Genomic DNA, 15,732 nt, shown 5'->3' with positions numbered 1-15,732 from the left:
TGAAATTTTCCCAGGTTTGGTTAGTAACTGTCTCTTCAAGTGGCTTCTGGGGCATTTCAGCAAGTGCCCTTCATTCTCTGAGCACTCTCTCACTTTCTGGCCCTAGAATCAGCTCCATCTCTGAGGAGCCCTGGTTTCTTTGAGTGCAGGATGGGAAATAGAAGTCAACCCTGGGTGCTCAGTGTGCTCACTGCTTTTAGGAGTTGTTTTTTCCAGGCCTGCTCAGAACACAGAGCCAGGGCTGGGTGTGGGGAACATACAGATACATGACACATACAGCCATAGAATACATTCGCTTACCTCTCTATCTACTTCAGTTGAAAACCATGTGTATATACCAATACCTCCAATTCCCCTCCCAAACCACAGGGTTCATTCTAGATCCCTCACATTCCGTATTTGTGACTTCCTTCTCTGACAGTGAAAAGCTGGGCTTCCTTTATCCATGACGTGTTCGCCAATTTGATCGGCCCCCTGTACGTAACCAACCTCCATCGCTACACCCACCCCCAAGCAGGGTGCCCTCCTCCCCAACCCGGGTTCTGGCACCCCACACCCGGCCTTCCCTCCACCTGACACCCCCCGTACCTCCCTTGGGCTCTGACACCCCCTGCCAGCCAGTCCCCCCGCCCACGGACACCCTTCTCCCGCTTTGTGCTCTCCCACCCCTTGGCAGTCCTGAGAAGCCCTGGCACCTTGGCAGGCTGTGGCTCCCCACCCAGCACTCTCGCCCCATGGGCAACTCTACTCAGCAGAGCTAGGAGGTGGCAAAGCCACGCTTCAAACCCAGGTAAGTCTCATCCAGACCCAAGCTGCTCATCGCTCTGCCTTCCAAAAAAGCCCTGAGAATGAGCACACTCCACCTGCCAAGAGATTTCCCCCAGCCGGCACATCAAGGGAAGCAGGGACGTCCTCAGCCTCAGTTCGGACTCCCGGCCAAGCCCGGCCTCCCCTGGTTCTCTGGGATGTAGGAAAACAGACAGACACACACACACACACATAGGCAGACACATGGACACACGGACACAATGCTGGCCATTATGCTGGCAACAAAACAGCTCCTCTGCTCCTCCCAGCCCGTGGCTACAGCAGGGCCTCTTGGCTTCCTGGGGGTGAACTCAGATATTGGGGGTGATCTGGCAGATAAGAAGAACAATTCACCATTTTTATAGCACTCTACAGTTTGCAAAACCCTTAGTAAACTGAGTCTTCACAACAGCCTATGAGGGAAGAATCGATAAAACCCACTTTACAGTCAGTGAAACTGAGGCTCAGACCGAGGAAGAGACTGGACCCAAGTCACCGTCAGCCAGTCAGCAGCAGAGCCGGAACTCCGCCCGGGCCCAGCCTGCCCCCCCCCCCCACTCTCCTCCCCTCTTTGGGAGTTGGCTTGGCTCAGCAGGGCTCCCCTCTCCCCTCCCCGCTCCTGAGGACCCCCGGCCCCCCTGATCCCACAGTCTGGTGCAGACATCAAGGGTGGCGGCAGCGTTAACAAAGCAGCAGTCTGGTACCCATTCCCTCCGTTTCTAGGAGCTCGGCTGCCCGTGCAGACTAAGGGTTGCTCTGAACGTCGAGTGCCACTAGCCCGTTTGCCTCATTATCCTCAGTGACGCCCAGTGGCCCAGGCTAGGCCACCCCTCTCAGACGGGTGGGCCCAGCCCGCTTGAGTCTCGCCGGGGGAGCCAGCGCCAGCTGGGGACAAAAGCCCCAGTGTCAGCAGGAGGCGGTGCCAGGGCCTGCCCCGGGCGAGGGCGGCTTCCGCGGCCTGGCATTGTCTCTGCTCAGCCCCAGCGCCAGGTGGGCTGGCCCGCCCGCTCCGGCGGCCGTGGCCCCCGCGGCCCGCACGTGTACAGCCCCTGCCCGGCCGGGGCCGCCTCGTGGGTGACTCCGCCAGCCTGGGAGAGGATCCGCGGTGAGTCAGCGCCAAGCTGAGCTCAGCACGGAGCTCCTCACCGGCCCCGCCGGGCCGCCTCTCCCCGCGGTGGGAACAGGCCTCCTTCCCCACGTCCCACCGAAGCGGAGCCGAGTCTCGGCACTGCCCGGGTGTGAGATGCCCCCCAATGAGGGGTTTCCTAAGCCTCCAGCCACCCCAGAAAGCTGCAGGGACCCCTTCACTTTCGCCAGGGTGGGGGAGAAGATTGTGCCCCGCCGAGGGGCAGTGGGAGGCAGACCTGGACCCCGAGCACCCTCAGGGCTCCCGAGAAAGGACGGGCCCCCCGAAAGACCTTCTGCGGTGGGGCGGGGGCGGGAGGCGGGCACGTTAGTGGGGCTGGTGAGGCCGAGGTCAGGGGCCGGGAGGAAAGGTCCCTGGAGGCATCTGCTGGCTTGGCCCCAGCCCCCCAGGGCTGCCCTGGGCCCTCTCTCTGGAAACATAGTTTCTGATCAGCCGTTTCTACGCAGCTCTCCGCGGAGCCCTGGGCTTCTGAGGAGGCGTCAGGATGGCCCGTGTGGGGGCTGCGCACGCCACGTGGTGGAGACCACCAAGACCATGTCCCCAGAGCAGGACTCAGGTGTCTCCTCGCCTATCAGGACGGGGTTGGGGCTTCTGTATGAGGTTTGGCTGGCAGACAACAAGGCGTGAGAACTGCCGGCGGGAGTGGCCTCTGCGCCCCTTGGCACGGCTGTCTGGGCGTCCTTCTGTCTTTTCCAGCAAGCTCCTTCCACACCCGGTCGGCCCAGACCCACCGCGTGCCCCATTCAGACAAGACCGAGACATGGTCCCTGCCCCCAGAAGAAGCAGGAAGCTACCTGAGAACAGGTGGCGATGAGCCTGGGTCTAGTGCACGGGGTTAGGGGCAGAAATGAGAGCTGCCTCAGTTTCCCTAAGCTGCTTGTCCTTGCTAAAGCTAACAGAGAGGCCACAGACTGAAGTGGCTTCAAGTCTCCCTAGTTTCATGCCAGGAGGCACCGAGGGGATCAGGACCGCTGCTTGTCCTCCGGCGTCCCAGAGCCCAGGGGCTCGGAGGTCCTTACGGCCAAGCGGGAGAGGGCTGTGGCGAGCCGTGAGCGAGGGGAGGCCCGCCGGTGACACACGAGCAGGTGGGTGCTGGCCAGGCCTACGGAGACAACGAAATGGGCAAGGGGACACAGAATAGGGACAAGGCGGGATAGGTGCCTGGGATAGCTGCCTCTTCAAAGAGGTGACACTTGAACTGAGACCCGAGGGCTGAAGGTCTATGAGCATCTGGGAAGGACGTTCCAGGGGAGGGCACAGCCAGCACGAAGGCCCCGGGTGCGAGAGGGCTCGTTGGTGACCCAGAAAGCAGGCCAGAAGGGCGGGGTGGCGCTGACTTTTGGGGCCACCCCCCAGCCCTGCCCGCGTCCTCAGGGACAAGCACACAGTGAATCCTCTGCTTCCTCCGTCTCCTAAAACTCGGGCTGCCCTTGACTCTAAACTTCAGATCCAGAGTCACACTCGGGGGCCAGGCCCCAGGCCGCCAGGGAGGACCACGGCCGCCCCGCACCAGGCTGGGAGAACTCCCAAGACACAGGGACTCGGGCCCGTGGCCCCGTGGCTGCCCGCCCCTGCGCTGCCTGGGCTCAGGCACCCAGACACGTGCCAGCCTCTACCTGGGGGGGCCCCGCCCTGGCAGATGGAGCTTGCCCAAGAGCCGCAGCCTCCGGGCCGGGGCCAGCTCTGCCGAGCAGGATGGAGCAGCCTGTCTCGGCGGCAGGGCCGGGGGAGCAGGCCCCTCGACTGCAGAGGCTGAGTCACAGCGCCCAGCTCCCCCCACCCGTTTGAGGCCTGGCCCAAGCCCCGAGGGACGGGCAGACTCCAGGCCTGCCGGCCGAGGGTCCTGCTGGAGAGACTTCCTGGAGGAGGAGGCGGAGCAGGGATGAGGCTGCCGAGGGGAGGAGGAGGCTCTTGGCAGGTTTCGCGATGGCCCAGCTGGCCGGTGCTCTAGATGGAGCCGTCACGGTGCTGGCGGTCAGGGTGGGTGAGGAAGGCAGCAGGAGGGTCCCGCGCTGGGAGGGGGCAGAGGGGGCCAGGACGAGGCCGCAGCTCCCAGCTGGCAGCTCCGCGGCCTTGCACCCACCTCTGCTGTCCCTGCTGCCGCGAGGCCCTTCCCCCCTTCGCCTGGGCCCAGTACCCCTCCCCGAAGCTCCCCTCAATCCCCTCCCCATCTCCTCCTTGGCTTGGCCACCTTCCTGCAGGTCAGTCGAGCCACCTCCCCCGCGGGCTCCAGCCTCGCACGCACACGACGGCGCGGGCTGACTCCTCGCCTCGGGCTGACCGTGTCCCTCCGGGGCAGACACGAGAGGACGTGGCCCCTGCCCCGCCCCTGGCACAGAGCGGCTGCTTGGCAAGCACTGGACTCAGCTAGTTCATCGCCATCACCTCTGCCACCAGAAGCCACTCCCCTCCCTCTCCAACCTGGGCCTCAGTTTTCCCATCTGTGAAATGGGAGGCTAGGGCCATACAAGGCCATGAAAGCACAGGCAGAATGGGTGGCGAGATAGAGGGTCCCAGAAGGCTCCTGTGAGGGCCACGAGAGCTGAGGGGCTCACATAAGGTGACTTGCTAGGGTTTGGGGTTTGAGACAGTTTTTATATAAGGGGTTCTCTCTTCCCCATCACACTGGGGATTCCCAGGGCAGGGGGTGCCTTTCTGCCAGCAGTCGGGGCTCCCCTAAGCACAGGGTCTCCTGCCCTCCTGCCTCCAACCAGGTTCCAAGTGGGACTCCCTCCAGTGAAGCCAACTGGTCAAAGTCTAGTCACACTCCTGTGTCATCGACATTTGCTGAAGCCTTTTGCTCCGCGGGTGGCCTTGTCCACTGAGGCTGGAGCTGACCCAGCCCCGCCTGCCCAGCCAGCCCCACAGGATCCTGGGTACTGGGCTCTGTATAAGGGACGAGATCCAGCCCACCCCAGGCTCAGGCCCCCGGGGGCCATCTGCTCCCAGGGGACTTGTCCACGCCGGAGTCCAGCCATCCCGCCAGCACAGGGTCTACCTGTGCAGCCTCAGCTGAGCTGGCACCTCAGTGCCCGTGGGGGAAGCTGGGGCCAGGACAGTGGAGGTGCTGCAGGGCAGGGGGCTGGGATTAGAAGCTGGGCCTTCTGGGTTCTGTTCATGTCCTGGGATGAGTCATTCAAAAAAAGGGTTGATGACTTTAGGCTCTGAGATTGAAAGAGCCTTGGTTTCCCCTCCTGCTCTATCACCTACCTGCTGTGCATCCTCAGGAAAAACACTTAATGTCTCTGGTTCTCAGCGCCCTCATCTGTGAAATGGGGATAATCCCAACACCTAATTCTGAGGATTTACTGGAAGGATTAAGGCGTAAAATGAGATGATATGTATGAAAGTGGTAGCACGAGGCCTGGCCCAGAGTAAGTGCCCAATGAATGTCTGTCATCACCATCGTCACCACCTTCATCACCACCCCCACCACCATCATCATCATCAAGGCAGGACAGAGCTCTCCGGGGAAAGAAACCCACAGGCTGCGCCTGGTGGTCCCACTCAGAGCGGGAGGCAGGGGCCTCGCCGCTCCCCGAGTCCCAGGCCGCGGCCCCAGTCAGTGTGGGCTCAATTGAATTGACCAGTCATGTTAGAAGAAGGGGCTAGCGTGCCCCCCGGAGCTGTGGTGCTGTCCTCAGGCCCACCCTGGACACAGGGCTGCGTCATTCTCAAGCCCCAGGAGCTGGGTTCTGTCAGGGGCTCGGAGGCGCACGCCTGGAGAAGGTGCTGTCCTGGAGAAGGCGCACGCCTGGAGAAGGTGCTGTCCTGGAGAAGGCGCACGCCTGGAGAAGGTGCTGTCCTGGAGAAGGCGCGCACCTGGAGAAGGCACATTCCTGGCAAAGGCGCGCTCCTGGAGAAGGCACATTCCTGGAGAAGGTGCACTCCCCCCGCTCCTGGAGAAGGTGTGCTCCTGGGAGAAGGTGCACGCCTGGAGAAGGCGCACTCCTGGAGAAGGCACATTCCTGGAGAAGGTGCACTCCCCCCGCTCCTGGAGAAGGTGTGCTCCTGGAGAAGGTGCACGCCTGGAGGAGGCGCACGCCTGGAGGAGGCGCACGCCTGGAGAAGGCGCACTCCTGGAGAAGGTGCACACCTGGAGCAGGTGCACTCCTGGAGAAGGCGCACGCCTGGAGAAGGTGCACACCTGGAGCAGGTGCACTCCTGGAGAAGGCACACGCCTGGAGAAGGCGCACTCCCTGCACGCCTGGAGAAGCACCGGTCTGGTCGAGTCCCCTTGCGTGAGCGATGGACACACAGGGCCTGGGCAGGGGCAGGGGCAGGCCCTGGCCTTGATGCACCCTCCTCAGCCCCCCCACCTCCCCCAGCTGCACCCAGCACCTGCAGAGCCCCCTTCCCACCCACCCACCCGGCACCAAGCCTTCTCGAGGAGTTCTCAGGGCAGTGCCCACACTGACTTCAAGACAGGCCCCAGGCCCCCCTCGGCTGGCCTCTCCCTGGCGCCCGCCACATGGCGCGGCCCCTCTGAGACCACTTGCCCCGTCTGGGCGTCTCAAAGCCACCTCCCCCAGGAAGCCCCTCCCTGGCACCCACACACACCCCTCCACACAGATGTGGTTTTTCTTCCCTTAAAGTCCCGGGGTGGTCCCTCATCTCCACCCTCCGGGGCTGAGTCCTGCCCCTCGCTCTCGTCCGTCTGGCCGCCCGCCCTGAGGCCCTCCGTGTCGCAGGCCTGGCTGCAGAGGAGGCCCCGGGAGGCCTGCCTGTGCGCCCGGGGGGCGGGGCATGGTGGTGCCGGGAGGGGTTAATGCTTGTTTCGTTGCTGGCCATGTCCTGGCATGGTGCCGCAGGCTTAAATCTCCTGCAGGGTTTTTTTCCCGTTTTAGGGATGAGGGAACTGAGGCCCGGGCAGATGTCGCGATCTGTCCTGGGCACCAGGGCGGCGAGCAGCAGAGCTGGGGGGTGGAGCCAGGCAGTCTGACCCCAACACCGCCCTGGAAAGTGCAATCTTGGGTAAGCCGGGCATCTGTCCCTCATGCTGCTTGTCCTTTCCTTTGGCCTCTGAAGACCCAGCGTCTGAGACCCGCCTCCTAGGCATGGGAGCTTCCCATCGGTGAGCCTGGACACAGGTCCCTGCTTTCCCAGCCTCCCTTGCAGCTGGGACATGGTCACGTGACCTGGGCTCCTGTTCCAGGCTTTCAGACCAGAGCCCTTGATGCAGAGACACGGGATCAGCAGAGGAGCTACCCCAGGGCAGGTGGTGGCAGCAGGGGCCATGCGGCACAGCCACATCCAGTGGCCAGAGTGTGGAGGCCTGCCTTGACCACATCTGTTGGCAAGGGCGAAGGGAGCGAGGGATGCTGGGAGGCCAGAGGGATGGGGTAGGGCAGACACTGCTGGGGCCCTTCCGACATGCTTGGGCGCTCCAGCCCTGGCGCAGGGTCCTGCCTGTGCCCATCACAGTCAACCGTGTCTCCTAACAGGACTGGCAGAGAGATGGGCGGGGACCCATTTCAGCCCATCAGATGCGAGGGAAGCCTCTGGGGGCTGGCGGGGAAAGTTTCCTGAGGAGCAGGTGCAGGATCAGCAAGCTGCCCACTTCTATGCATTGTCGGCGTGATGCCTGGACCTGCGGGTGGCAGCCCCCGTGTGGCGGTGGGGGGAGCCAGCCAGCAGCAGCGCCACCGGCAAGGCCGGCAGACCCACTCGCTGGAAGACCTGGGACCCGGTGCCTGGGGTCCACCCTGCCTGTGGACTCGCTGTGGTGAGACGGGACCGTCCCTAACGGTTTTGGGTTCTCTAACACTTAGAGCTGCGAGCCCCTTCACCCTCTGACGGCGACGCCAACACCCTCCCAATAGAGAGCAGTGTGGGGTGGCCCCGGTCCCCAGCTGAGGACAGTCGATAAACTCGGGGAGCAGGCTCCAGTGTTTCCCAGCAAAGCTGGGAGTGTGACCTCAGACCAGACACCAAAGCACCCAAGACTTAGTTTCCTCCCCTGCAAAGCGGGGCTGCTACCTAAGGCTCTGGGAGGCGTCAGGCTCAAACACGGAGCGCTCAGCATGGTGTGGGCTCGGTCGGCTGCAGCTGTTATCACCATCACTTCCCATCACTCTTCGCATAGTGGTCACCTCCATTGCATAGATGAGGAAACGGAGATTCAGAGAGGTGAATCCACTTGTCCGAGCCACACAGTTAGCAAGAGGCAGAATTTGGCCTCCCCCGGGCCTGGCCGGCCAGTGCCGAGGTTTCCAAGGTGGTGACCAGCTGGGACGAGATGAGGGGCCAAGAGGTGAAGGCCGTGGACTTCAGCCTCGGGTGGACCTGGGCTCAAATCCCTGCTCCTCCCCTTGCGACAGGGTGGCCTCAGGGTCCTCCCCTGTGAAGTGGGGACCCCAGCGCCGGCCGCACCAGGGGGTCGTGAGCGGGAAGTGCCTGGTGAGCGCTCAGCGGCGCACGAAGCCCCTGCTGCTGGTTGAGGGTGCGGGAAGCGTCTGGGGCCCCCAACCGTCCTTGGGAACGGCACGGCAGCCCCCTTTTCAGATGGCGATGAGCCTGGCCAGTTCCTGCCCTCTCTGGCCTCAGTTTCCCTGTCTCAAGACATCTCTTCCACCCTCCGAGAGTTAATGGCATGGAAACGTCTGCACCGGCACGTGTGGGCTGTCCCGTCCCCACGGCTAGGGCGGCCCTGGCTGGCAGCTGGGAGCAGCACAACGAGGCATTGAGGGGGGCCGGCCATACCCAGCCCACCCCGTCGGGTTCACTGCCCGCTGCCTCACTTTCCCCAGCAGGGAGGAAAAGCACAGCACCCAGACCCCGGGCCCCACGAGCCCCCAGCCTCAGGCCCTTTGTGTCTGGAAGGATTCAGGGGCCCCAGAGAAACCCGCCGGCCCCTCCCACCGCGGGCAGCCCCACCCCCCGGGGCACAGGCCGGAGCAGCCAGGAAGGGGCGCTAGGCGTCTCCGGGTGGGCCCGCGAAAGGCTCCTCAGAAGCCTCTGTTCCCACCGCAGGGAGACGCCTCTTGGAACCCACAGCAATTTGGCACCTGCTCTGAGCAGGCACTTTGTACACCTTGTCTGGTCCCAAGCAGGGCTCCCTCTACAGGGACCCACACTGCGGGTAGCGGGGTGAAGCAGCTTGACCAAGGCCATGCAGAGGGTGGGAAGGGGCAGAACTAGAACCCAGGCCTGCCTGACTCCAAAGCCCTCGAACTTCCCACCTGCAGCTCGGCCCTTGGAGTTGGGAGTGACCTTCATCACCATCATGCCTATGTGGCACATCTGACCCATGGCCAGTAGACCAGCCTCTGCCTGGACACCTCCAGTGACAGGAGACTCACTACCTGTAAACAGCTCTGGTCACTGTGGGAGTGAGTGCTGCTGCTGGCTGGGATTTCCTTAGGTGGAACCCAAACCATGGCTGAGAAAGCCCTTCCCAGGGGCTGAGTCATCGTAACCCTAATAACTAGCATTTACAGAGCCTCCTCTGTGCCAGGCACTATGCAAGCATCTCTTGGTTAACTTGATGAGACATGCTCATTTCATACATGAAGAAACTGAGGCCCAGAGAGGCGAAGGGCTTGGCCCAAGGATGCACAGCCAGTTCTGAACTTGAATCTGTCTGGCCCCAGACTCTGACTCCAATCACTTTGTCACCCAGCCCTGGCCTCCAAGGTCCCACACAGAGTGAGCAGCGCAGGTGGGGCTGAGGCAGATGAGTGTGCTGGAGAGAAGAGACAGGGAAGGCCTGGGAGGGACCTGGGGCCGGCCCATGGGGGGTTGGTCCAGGCAGGGGATGGTGCTGCAGAAAGGCCAGAGAAGGGGCTTCCGGAACCGGCCTCTCTGGGCTCACAACACTTCAGAGGCTCCTCAAGGACCCCAGGACAAACCTCTTCACCAGCCCCTGAGGTCCTTCCAGCACCCCCCCCCCGCCCCCCAAAACTCCAGGCCTGTTGACGTTGAAGTTCCCCAAATGCTCCAGGCTCGCCCCAGCTTCCAGGCCGGGGCGTCTGCTGCTTCCTCGGGCCCCACAGTGGAGATTGGCGTCTAGTTATTGTCTCTCCCCATGAAGTGGACGGGGGCGGGGGCTTCCTTGATAGAGGCCAGGGCCTGAGTTTGCTTAAATTTGCACGTTCAACAAGTACCTGGGCTAGGGCTGCCAGGTTTAGCAAGTAAAATATAGGATGCCCAGTTCAATCTGAATTTCAGAAAAAAAGATGAGTAAAGATGAGTAATTTTTTAGTGTAAGTATATGCCAAATGTTGAATGGGGTTGAATTTTCAGTATAAGTAGATCCCAAATATTGTATGAGTTAATTTTTTTAGTGTAAGCATATCCCAAATACTGAATAGGTCAATTTTTACTATGAGTACGCCCTCAATATTACATGGGGCAATTCTTAATATAAGTATGTCCCAAATATTGTGCGGGTCATCTTTTAGTGTAAGTATGACCCAGGCAATGTTTGGGACATACACTAAAAAAAGTTATTTGTTGTTTTTCTGAAATTCCAATTTAATTGTCAACCGTAATCTGATGAAGCGGCAGCCCCATGCCTGAGTCTTGCTTCCCTCACTTGAATGGAGCTCATGGTACCCGCCCCAGCCAGTTAGCTGTGAGCAGAGAGGAAGTGCCTGTCCCCTATAGAACACAGAGGGCTGCTGAGGCGGCGGGACCAGGGCAAGGGAAAAGTGCGCTGCGGTGGGTTCACTTTAGAAGCAGCTGGAGCCCATTTGGCTGCTGTGAGCAGGAGGGGGTGAGGATTGGTGTCCGAGCCTAAGTCAAGCCACAAAAAGATTCATGCTGCCACTTCCGGAGCCTGGAAAGGAAACAAAGCGGCCTTGTCTCACTGTGTGCGGTCATGCTTGCCAGGGCTGTGACCCTGTCCCGAGGAACAGCAGATTCCTGCCACACGAAGGGGCCTGGGGCTGGGAGCTGCCATGTGACTGGGGACAGGGCCACGGGCCACCTGCAGCTCAGGCCAACTGAACAAAAGCCACCTCCTAATTGCCCTGTTTGCTCCAGTTCCCAGGGCCTTGCGCTCCTTCGGAGGCCCCAGCCCTATGCACGGTTCCCAGCACAGGCCGGTTAACCTCTGGCTGCAGCCGCCCTGCCCACCTGCCCGCCAGGTGCCTGGCCAAACCTTGGCTCCCAAAGCTGGACCCTCCTGGAGGAAGCCAGGAGGCCCTCACCGAAGCCGTGCCCAGGCCAGAAGGGGAGCTGGGAGCAGGTCAACAGGGCTCAGGTGGGCGGGCTGGGTGGTCTCAGGCCAGGGAGGTCGCTTCGCAGAGGCACAGGTCCTCAGCTGTAAACCCAGAAGGCGAAGGCAGCAACGGCAACGGGGAGCAGCGGCCGCGTTGGGGCTTGTGCTCAGCCTGGGGGAGCGCTCAGTTAAGATGAGCATTGTGGCTCTCAGTTTCGGAGGAACCCCCAAATGTCTCAAACACGAGCAGCCATGGTTTGGTCCCGCAGAGACGCCTGATGGGGACCAAGCAGGCTGGGGGACAGCAGGGGCAGACAGGGGTGGCAAGGTCATCAGACAAAGGAGGCAGAGGGACCTGAAAAGAGCGACAGGCCACAGGCCTCGTCTCCTTTATTCTTGCTACTGCTCAACGCCCATCTGAGAGGGCACATGCCCCTGGGCACATGTCCTGGGCTCGCACGGTCACTGCCCCCTCTCCAGGGCCAGTCCTGCTGCGCCTGCCTGGTGCCCGGCCCTGCTCCCCTGATGGACCCCGTGTCAGCCTCCAGCTCCCGAGAGGCCTGCTCCACCTGGCGGGGTCCCCGGAGGCTACAGGAGAGGCACCTCCCACCTGCCTCAGGAGGAAGCCGCACTGCTCGGGGACACACGGCCTGCTGAATGTCCAGCGCTGAATGTCCCCGGCCACTCGGCAGGGGCTGGAGATCTGCGTGAAGGGCCCCAGAGCCGGTCCTGCCGGGCGGGCGATGCACCATTCTCTCACTTCCATTTGCTCATTTGAGAGAATGCTGCCCCCTCACTTGCAGTTCCCATCACCCCCTGGCCCCACTGGATTCCTCAGCAGACACGGGAGTGAACGCTCCTTCTCAGCCCTCTTCATGGCAGCCAAGGCGTGCCTGCCTGAGCTGCAGGGTCCACACGGGACCTGTTGAGGCCCAGGAGCCTGCCGGCCCGGGAAGCTAGAAGAAGGGTGGACGGCAGGTCGGCGTCCGTGGGCGGGGCCTCCTCCTCCGCTCTGCGCCCCACTGTCTCCATCTGTAAAGGGGTCAGAGTTCACTTCGAAGCTCTGGAGTCAGAGCAAAGGCCCAGAGGCCGGTGGGGAACGTGCTGTCAGCACCCCTGGCCCGTGCGGCCCTGGCTGGATTCCGGCAGGGGGCCCTCACCTTCCAGCTGGGCCCAGGGCGCTGGAGCGTGGGGCCAGACGTGACCCGAGCAGCAGGGAGAGACTGCTCTGCTTCTCCCCTCACCTTGCTCAGCTGCTCTGGCTTGTGGAGGTCTCGGGGGTCAGAGCTGAGCGGGCAGATAGGATGACAGACAAGGCTGGTAGAAAGGGGGTAGCCCTGGGGCAGGAAATGCGGAGACACAGAGACAGAGATAAACCGCAGAAAGCAGAGACATCGCCAAAGCGGCTGAAGTGTGTGCGACTGGAGAAGGTGCGCACACGCACGTGTGTGTGTGTTGGGGTTAACATCTGTCCTGACACCCACAGCTAAGGAGGGGAGATGATGCGATCGCTAAGGGCCCATCCACGCAGGCGGTCTGCGATTGCTCTACACAGGAATTCCTACAGCAGCCCCTCGGACGATGCGGGCTAAGCCTAACTGCCCGCGGGCTGGGCCAGCTTCTCCATCTCCTGCCTTTGCTCACTTAACCCTCACAGGCACAGGCAGGTCAGGAAACTTGCCCAAGGTCCCCCAGCGAAGCTGGCCCCACCGACCTGGGGGAGGGCAGAGCCCAGGCAGTGGGTTCTCTGGTCTTGGGAAATGCTGCTCTTTCTAGCTGCCTCCTCCAGCACAGGCCCCGGAAGACATCTCCCAGGCCCGGGGCACAGGAGGGAGCACACTGGGTCCTACTCCCAAAGTCACCCCTTCACACCCATGTCCTCCGCGTCCTGCTCCAGCATGTTCTCTCCACTCCAGCAACATTCTCTCTGACGAAGGGCTTTCAAAGCCAGATGGAGCCGAGTTCTAATCTGGGCCTGTCCTCCTTGGCTGGGAGCTTAGGCAGGTTTTTAGCTCTCTGCATCTCAAGTTACTAGACTGCAAAGATGGGTGCCACCCACCACACGGGAGGGCAGCACGGGTTGATTGAGATGCTGTGCACGAAGCACTGCTTCAAGGGGGCACTTTGTAAAGTGGGGTGTTCATCCCCTTTCCTGTTTGGAGACTGCTCTGCTCCCTTGGTGCCGCTGGGAACAGCTTGAAAAGACTTGCTGGGGCCTGGGGGACCAGAGCTAGCTCCAGGCGAAGAAATGGCCCTGTCCTTGGGGTCACCTTTGACAGAGAAGGGGAAAGGAGGTGTTGCCCAGGAGAGGGTCCCAGAGAGGATTCTGACCAGGATACTCCACTCAGGATCTGAGCGCGGCCTTGCCTTCAGCATGTGTCAGGACCACCACGAAGGGTTCTTCGCAGTTCTTCTTGCAGTCCTTCTGCGCAGTGCGGGAGACCCTGCGCACCTCCCCGTTCCAGCCTGTTACCAGACTCAGCTTGGCTTTACTGCCCATCATCCCAGACTTCACAAGGGCCGCGGGGGGAGATCTGGGCATGGCTCCATCCGTCACTGAACAAACATTTACCGAGTGCCTATTATGGACCAAGCACTTTTCTCGGCAGAGATAGAGCAGTAAATAAAAGTCACTAGCAGTATAGAGTCCAGGGAGATAAACGGTAAGTGGGTAAATAAAGTAACAAGCTAATTACAGATGCAATAAGGTGTTTTAAGCTTTAAGCAGAATAACGGGAGGCACTGTCGTTTTAGATCAGGGACTGTCTCTGAGATGAGGCCTTTGGAACGGGGAAGGAGCCAAGCAAACATCTGGGGGCAAGGCACTCCAGGTGAAGACTCCAAGTTTCTGGAGTGGACATGTCTTGGTGTGAACGAGGGGACTGCAGGGAGGCAAGTGTGGCTGGAGCAGTGTGACTGAGAGGCAGAAGAGTCGAGGCCAAAAGGCGCCAAGGGGTGAGGCTGGGGACGGCCGATTAGAATAGGTCTAGGTATTGTGACAGGGAATGTAGACTCCACTCTGCATGTGAGAAGGAGCCGGTGCTCATGTGCGCAAGGAGTGCCCTGCCACGCAGGGGTGTCCCCGCGTAGGGGAGCCCCACGCGCAAGGAGTGCGCCCCGTAAGGAGAGCCGCCCAGCGCAAAAGAAAGTGCAGCCTGCCCAGGAATGGCGCCGCACACACGGAGAGCTGACACAGCAAGATGACGCAACAAAAAGAAACACAGATTCCCGTGCCGCTGACAACAACAGAAGCGGACAAAGATGACGCAGCAAATAGACACAGAGAACAGACAACTGGGGTGGGAGAGGAGGGGAGAGAAATAAATAAATAAATCTTTGAAAAAAAAAAAAGAGGTGGAACTGGGGGACAACAGTCTGAATTACATTAAAAAATGATATCCCTGGTGCTCAGAGAACAGACTGTAGGGGGATACAAGAGGATGCAGGGAGACCAGTGAGGAGATTCAGCAGCCACCCAGTGCCTTGGACTAGGGTGTGGAAGGTAGAAGTGGTCAGACCCAGCCTATATTCTGAAGCCTGGAAGGCAGAGGCAACCTCACCCTTTTACCTTGTTTCCAGTCCCTCAAAGGATCCACCTGGTGAGAAAGACAATACCTGTCCATCTGGATAACTTGGCAAAATCCCTGAAAGCTAAACACAGACGAAGTTGCAAGACGATGTTTGCTAAACAACCAATGAGATATGTAACCAAGAGCACTCCTGCTACAAATGAGTGTGGGAATCTGGCTGGAGCCAAAGGGCCTGTGGGTTTGGGGTAAGACCACCCCGTTATAGAACCCCATCATTAGCACAGCCCATCTGATCTTCCTGTACCCCACAGCACCATCCCACAAGCCTCACATTGCCTCAGTTATTAACTGCCTCCCCCTCGCTGGGAGGGCAGAGACCTTCAGCACCGAGCACAGCACTGGCCCCACGTTGACACTAAATACGTAACTGAACAAAGGGAGGCTGTGTGATGGGAGAAGCCTCTGGAGTACAACAGATCCGGTAAGGCCACCAGCTCCCGGTTCCCTAGTAGGCAAGGAGCGGTTTCCTCATCTGTAATGGTCACCGCAAGAATTAAACACGAAGAACCCCGTGTAGCTCCTGGTATCTTAACAAATACAAGAGGTGGGGGGCGGGGGCGGAGTACAGGGGTGCTGGTGATAAAAAGCTTCCCACACAACCTCTCACCGAGTCCCAAACTTAAAAAGCTGGGAGCCAAGACAGATGCAAGACCAACTGAGGAACCTCAAAAGCTTTAGCAATTCTAGAAGGTGCTGACATCTCTTCTCCAGCTATATTGCCAAACAGACTTCAGGGGCTTAAACAGTGCAGCCATCATTAGGTGTAGCATGTCTGAAATCAGCTTAATTCCCCAACTGGGCTGCTTGTTGAGCAAGTCTGGAAGATGGTTCAGGACAGACGGGAAGAGGGCTAAGTGGTTTTTGGCCTGGTGTCGTTTGGCGCTCCTGTCACAAGACGTGGGCCTGGGGTGGTGCAGCGCTCTCCCTAACCAGTTTCCACTCCTGTTCAAGCACACCTACCACACCACCCAGGACCTGCCACACACCTGCATGGCCACTGCGTCAGCAGTTTGTCAAGGCTGTGG

This window comes from Dasypus novemcinctus, chromosome 9 (genome assembly GCF_030445035.2).
Source record: "Dasypus novemcinctus isolate mDasNov1 chromosome 9, mDasNov1.1.hap2, whole genome shotgun sequence".
NCBI classification, from domain to species: Eukaryota; Metazoa; Chordata; class Mammalia; order Cingulata; family Dasypodidae; genus Dasypus; species Dasypus novemcinctus.
The sequence above is the reverse complement of the archived record's forward strand: the minus strand, read 5'-3'. Positions refer to the sequence as shown.